Genomic DNA, 6,814 nt, shown 5'->3' with positions numbered 1-6,814 from the left:
TGGCCGCTTCATCCTTCTTGAAAGCGGGTGGCTCCAACCTCTGCTTGCCTACCCGCCTCACTCTTCCGGCCAACCTTCTTGTCTTCCTCTTGGCAGGACCCCTATGACCCCATGGGGCTCACACTGGGACGATCCAGGGTCATCTTCCCGTCTCAAAATTCTTGATGTAGTCACCGTCCTGTGCTGAATGATGGCCCCCAAGGATACCGTCCGTGTTCTAATCCCTAAAACCTTATATGGCCACAGGAACTTTGAAAGAGGACTCGCTTAAGCTTGGTGCCAGCCTCCGCTAGCTGCACGACGTGATAGAGCTTCCTCGCCCGCTGGGAAGTTTCCCCGAGACCACGTGTGCACCGCAGTGAGCAGGGCTGAGCACGTGCTAAGTCTGGCCGGCCACGAGTAGCCGCTTTTGAAGTCCTTTCCATCCTCTGAGGCTTGCTGAAATGCTGCCTCCTCCAGGAAGCCTCCCTTGGCCATTCCACCTGGAGGTTCTCCCAGCTCTGAGAGCGGAGTTCCTCAATCGCCCGCTTACAGCTCAGGACCCACTGAACCTGCCATGGGACTTACATGTGTCACTGTGTCCTCTGCCAGAAGGCAGTGTCTGGTGCCCTCAGCACGAAGCCCACACCCGGCCCACACACCAGGCACTTCTAAATGAGTCTCTTCCTGGTACTGAGCTGGGCCCAGGGTTCCCACACATCTACTCGAACCCGCACAACCTTCTGCAAAGAAGCTATCATTATCCCGTTTTTCAGAGGGGGTTAGTAAGTCTCAGTAAGGTTGGCCAACTTGCCCAAAATCACGCAGCGGGCAAATGCAGAGTTGGGATTAGAATCTGATTCCAAGGCAAGATGGTCTCCAAGTCTCTGTTAACCTTCCTCCCAAAGACACCCACAGATGCTCCCCCCCAGAGCGCTCCTCTGCCGTGAATCTGTGGGGCTCTGAGGCGTTCTGGGGGCGTGGGAACCTCCCGTCTCCCCGGCTCGGGGTCTGGCCAGGCAGCACCCCTACTCTGCTGCATTCCAGAGGCTCTTTCTGTTACTCCAGCCAGAGGGCCCCATCGGGCACGCAGAAGCAGGGGTAGGGGGTTGGGATTTGCACAGGAGGGTGGTCTGGCCTCCTCTGAAGGTTCCCCGTTTGTGGGGGTTCCCAACAAAGCCTTGGAGACCACGTGCTCCCTCCTCTCCTCCTGTCCATGGACACTCTGGAACCCGGAGATGGGGAGCCACACATCAGGGCCAGGCCTGGGTGTCAGGGGCAAGGGAGGGTGCTGGGCGCGCGCCCCCCCCCCCCACACACACACAGATGGGAACTGCTTTGCATGCTCTTTGTTTGCTAAACAAAACCACACCAATATTAGGATTTGGGCCACTTCTGCAGCAGGGCGGGGCGAGGAAGAGAAACTGGGTGAGACAATGCGCCTTTCTTCGTCCTCGGAGGCTCCAGCGATCAGCGCCCCCACCGAGTGCCCGCACGCTGTGGGGGTTGGGGGGCCACAGCAGCCTCGGAGCCCTGGAGGCCAGAACCCCATTTGCACATTGCTCAGAAAGGAGGCCAGGGTGGGGCAGGTGAGCCCTGCTCCCCGGGGGGAAGGATTCAGCCCCGTATGGAGGGCCCCGGCTCAGGGCTCCCGTGGGGGATTGTGGGCTGCTCTGCGTGTGTCCTGAGCCTGAGAGTAAAGCCACTTGCCCCTTCCCAACCCCGAACCCTCCCAGGGCTGTCACAGGAAGGACAAGCGTCAGGGGCAGGGCTGCGTTCGCTGGAGGAGGCTTGTAGATAGGCCAGCACTTTGCAGGCCACGAGCGCCCCGTCCAGGGTCTGTCGGGAGCGGGCGGCTCGGCAGGTGTGCACAGGAACGTCACGGTCCCATCCTCCACCCGCCGTCCCCCTTCTGCTGCCCGTCTGCTCTGAAATCCCCACCGAGTGAACATGTGTGAGCTGGAAAGACACTGTCAAGCCCTGTGGTGACCGCCCATGGCTTCCCTCTGCCACGTAAGAGGACAGACACCCAGAGGGGGAGGACATGGCCCAAGTCACACTGTCCGTTAGCAACAAGGTCCCTCAGAGGCCAGGCTAGCGGCCTTTCCCCCAGGGCTGTGGGACCGATGGCACAACTCTAGGGGACTCTGTTTATATAGAATCCAGGGCATGTTGTGGCCTCCAAAATGACAGGGTGACCGCTCGCTGGCCCGGCTGGGGCTGGGGGGCTGCGGCTGGGGCTTGGGAGACCTCCGGATGTCGCCGGCAGTTGCACCAGCACGGCGACTGCTCAGCAGCGGGTAACAAAGTTAGCGATGTTAACAGCACGCTTTACTACTAAAACAAATCGGCCACGTTGGGGATCAGAATGCAACAACTGAACTAACGTCCAGATAAAATGTCCGGTTAGCGGTGGCAGCGTCAGGCCACATCACCCCGGGACGTGGCCGGGGACCCCAGCTGGGACCCGGGCCCCTGACAGACAAAGTGGGAGGTGCCCAGCGGAACCCTCCATGAAAATAACTGGTAACGATGGGAGTGTGTCTTCCGGGGTCAGCCCAGGCTTCTGTGTTGGCTGAGTTGACACCGGCCTGTCCCCGCCTGTCCCCGCCTGTCCCCCCACAGTGGGGTGGCCTGGAAGGAGCAGAGGGACCGAGGTGAGGAGGCAGGGCCTGGTGCTGGGGCCAGGGAGGAAGTGGAAGCATCTAGAATAGGACCTATGCTGAACGTTTCCTAGAGACCAAATGGACATCCTCCATCCCCTCAAAATGAAACCTAGCCCTTCCCCGTGACCTAGCCCCCACAGCCCTGGATGGGCTCCCACTCAGCGTGGGGACAGACGACCCCAGAGGGAAGGAGCAGGGCGGATAAAGGGGTGGGGGCGGGCAGGGGATCGAGGAGACGCGACCGGAGAATGATGAAAATCTGGGCTGGCCAGAAGTCTATGAAGCCCACTGGCCACCTACAGAGCCTGGTGCCAGCCCCGGACAGCACAAGGGACCCAAGACCCCCAGCATGTTCTAAAGGCACCCGAGCCCTTGACTGATCTGGAGAGCAGGCGAGGAGCCCAAGAGACATTTCAGCTTTAGAGAGAGGACCCCGTGGGCGGGTGCGTGGGCAGGCGGTGTGGCCTGGTGAGTGTTCGTGGGGGGCCTGAGCTCCTCCCCAGCTCCCTGCCCAGGCTGGCCAGGGAGTGGAAAGCTCCCCAAGAAGGAAGGGGAGACCCACGGAACAATGGCAAAGTCATTCTGAGCCACTTTCCGGGAATTCTAAACCAAGCAGCAATGTCTTCCAGAAGGCCTTCAGAGAACTCTCAATGCCTTGTACATGCATCTCTGCCCACGGGGTTCCCTCTGCCAGGAGCGCCCTCTTGCCTCCCGGAACCCTCTCTCAGCCTCAAGCCCAGCTCCGGTGCCTGAAAGTTGTCAGCCACGTGTGCCCTGCCCGTGACCTTCCAGCTCACTCCAGGAGGTCCTGTTAAGGAAATAGTCACGGGTGGGCGCTCCGATCAGCCCCAAGAGCGTCTTCCGGAGCCCATTGGCAGTGGGCGATGAAAGCCCGGAACCGCCCTGAGCTCCCGTAAGAGGAGAAGGTTGGGCTGTGCGAGCGGCGGTGCGTCCGGACGACGGACGTCATCCAGCCGCTGAGACGGGCCTGGGTGCCTTGGAAGGACAGACCTACCGGGGCCCGGGGTCTGCCTGGAGCCAGATGCCCGTTTCAGCACAGCTCGTTGGTTCCCTAACAACAAGGCAGCGCCGTACCTTTGTAGACCCTTAAAGAAACGGATCTGAAGAGAATCCACCAAACCACCGATCACAGCCGCCTTTGGGGCTGGGAAGGACGTCTGGGCTGCACCCTCGGGGCTATTTCCAAAGGAAACTTGGATCTGTGTGTGGGCGCGTGTGGGTGTGTGTGTGCATGCTTGTGTGTGTGTGCTTATATTTTTCAGCTGAAAAAATTGAAGAGAAAATAGATTGTGCAGAATAAATGTGTCAGCACAGGAAGCTGTTCACGATATCTGCAGTGAAGAAGTGTCTGAAAATCACCACCCGATTCCACTTTGTCCCTTGCGCGCACGGAAGGAAGCTGGCGAGGATAAGCGGCAGCGTATGGACGCGCCACGAGCTGTTGCTGAGTAAAGGAGTCGTGCGCTTTCCTTCCTGGTAGTCTTCAGCGCGTGTTTTATTCCTCTGTAGTGGGCACGCATGATAACATTATCGCTGGCATGAAAAAAGCTCCCTCGGCTCAAACATCCTTTCCCTGCTCTGAGGTTTGTCTTTCCGCCCCTCCCCCCAGCTGCCGGCCCAGGGCTCCCTTAGATGTCTGTGCCCAGCACCGCGGGCAGTTCCTTTCTCCTGACAAGTGCTGGAGGCCTTGCCCCTGCCCCCCAAGCCTGGGAGCCACCTCGCAGAGGGCACTGGGTCCAATCCTTTGTGTCCCAACACTGAGCTTGGGGCCCAGCCCCCTAGCAGGTGCCCAGTTAAGGCGAGGATGGCTGGTCGACCCCCTCAGAGCCCCTGGCTCCTCTGTGACAGGTGGGGTGGGACCCCGAAGGGGAGGCCCCTGGCTTGGGAGCAACAGAAGCAGACCCCGGACACGCAGCTCTTCCTCCTGGCCCTGGTCGGGGACTGTCCCCTCCCTGGTGTCCAGCTTCCAGGGGGCCCCAGCCCGGAGCCAGGCAGGACGCGGGGTTCCCACGCAGGAGGAGCGGCGGCAGGAAGCAGGAGGAGGGAAATTTGAGGCAGGAGCGCGTACTGAGCGGCGGAGCTCAGGCTTAGCCTGATAACTTTATCAGACGGTGCCGGCTGCCAACCGTCAGCATGGAACGGGCCGGTGGGCTCGGGTAGGAGGGCGCTCCCGGCTGATAGCGCCTTCCAAGTGTTATCAAGGGCCTGGTGGCCCAGAGAGCGGGAAAAGGGGAGCAGGACAGAGAGAGACTTGCAACCACTTCACCCCAACGACAAGAGCCAGGGAGGAAGAGGCCCCCTGGGCTTCCTTGGAGGGGGGCTTGACCTCCCAGGCACAGCCGCAAATGCAGCTAGGAATTAGCCCCGTGCGGGTGCAGAGGGGACACCCTGCTTCTCCCTGGGCACAGAGCGGTGCTGATGCTGCCTCACCCTTCTGCAAGGCCTTTTTCTGGAAGGTTCTTTATCCCCGAACACATAAGGCAGCAGGAGGGCATTTCTTTCCTATTCCCACCTGCAGTCTCGGGGTGAGAGTCGGGCTCAGGTCAGGCGCCAAACACCTGGCCTGGAGCCAAATACCTCATCATCCCTGCCTCGCGAAAGGAAACTGAGTCTCAGCAAGTGTAGACGAAGGGCAGGAGGGATGAGAGGCTGAATGACCACGCTCAGGTCGGGAGGGGTGGCAAGACCAGCCCCCGACCTGTAAGGAGAAGCCGCTCCTGCCGGAGTCCGGCTCCCTGGCGCTAGCTCGAGGCACAGACAGCCTGACCTCAGCGGCAAAACCACCCATCGGGGGTCAGGCAGACCCCAAGTTCTGCGGGGCTAGACGGGGGGTGAGGGCGGCATCACCGTAGATTTTTAAATTCCCTTTTCTAGAAAGACTGCTTCTGGGTTTTCCACGATGTGGGGGTCTTTCGGCAGGAGGTGGTGGGGGTGGGGAGAAAGGTGATTTGTTTAGGAGGGAGAGGGGAGAGGGCAAGAGCTCCTGGGGGCAGGAGTAGCCAGCAGGGACCCTGCCTCTGCCCAGCCTGGGGCACCAGCGGAGGGCCAGGCCTGCCTGTGTTCGCAGAGTGGACGGCCATGCTCCCTAGGGTGCCCTGTGACGGTCCAGGCCCATGACCTTCCAGAGGCACAGACGGGTGCGTGCCACCTGCCAGGCACCATCAAGGCCAGTGGGGTATCCGACACCACATCTGTCCTCCTGGAGCTCAGTGGGGTCGCCGAGGAGGGACGGAACAGGAGTGAGGGTGACAGGGGGACCTCCCATCCCACGGGTGGCCAGGGCGGGCCTCCCAGAGAGGGGCTAGTCGCCCCCCCCTGTAAGAGAGAGGTGGGGACGGAGAGAGCCCCAGGCAAGGTGTCAGGAGGCTGGGACAGCACTCTGGCCCCGCTTCAGGACCCCCTTCTATAAAATGACACCGTGGCCTTGGGGGTCTCTAGACTCTGCATGGCTGAGGGTCCCAGAGTCCCAGATATTCTCTCCTCAACTCTGGAAGAAGGGGCTCGAGGGGTGGGCGTGGCACCGGGCGTTTTGCCTATCCAAGGGCCCGTGGGGCACGTGGGGGCCGGCGAGGGTCCCCACACGGGACGCGGCCTGCAGCGGAGGAAGACGGAAACGCGGCGCCCACCTCCTTCTCGCAGCTTCACCCGTGCTCGGCCCTCCTGACAATGAGCTAGACCGTGATACTGCGGGCGGCGAGGCTAGCATGCTGCAGAAAGGGACTCCGTGGCCAAGGCACCATCACCCCAGTGTTCCTGGGGAGGACACGGAGGCAGGGGCGGGGGAGGGGTGAAGTGACTTGCAGGTCCCCAGGCGGTCACCAGGGCCAGCCCCTGCGCACACGGCTGGGCCTGGAGCCACCGCTCGTCCCACAGGCTGTTCTGAGGAGCTCCTGACCGGCGGGTGGCTCTGACCTCGGAGCACAGGCCCGGGCTCAAGGGGCTCCCGGGCCCCGCGTGTCCTCCCTGCTATCGCGCGGCGGACTGACCCGGGCTCCTCTCCTGGGCTGTCCCCGCTGACAGCTGGAGCCACAGACACCAGAATGAAGCTCGGAGCTATTTCTGCAAAGGGTGACTTGGGACTTCCTCCTAGAGCTCTTAAAAATAAAGGGGTTATCGTGGCCCTCAGGCTCCTTCCTCCGCACCAGGAA

Source organism: Meles meles, chromosome 11 (assembly GCF_922984935.1).
Source record: "Meles meles chromosome 11, mMelMel3.1 paternal haplotype, whole genome shotgun sequence".
In the NCBI taxonomy this organism is placed as follows: Eukaryota; Metazoa; Chordata; class Mammalia; order Carnivora; family Mustelidae; genus Meles; species Meles meles.
This window is presented reverse-complemented; position numbering follows the sequence as displayed.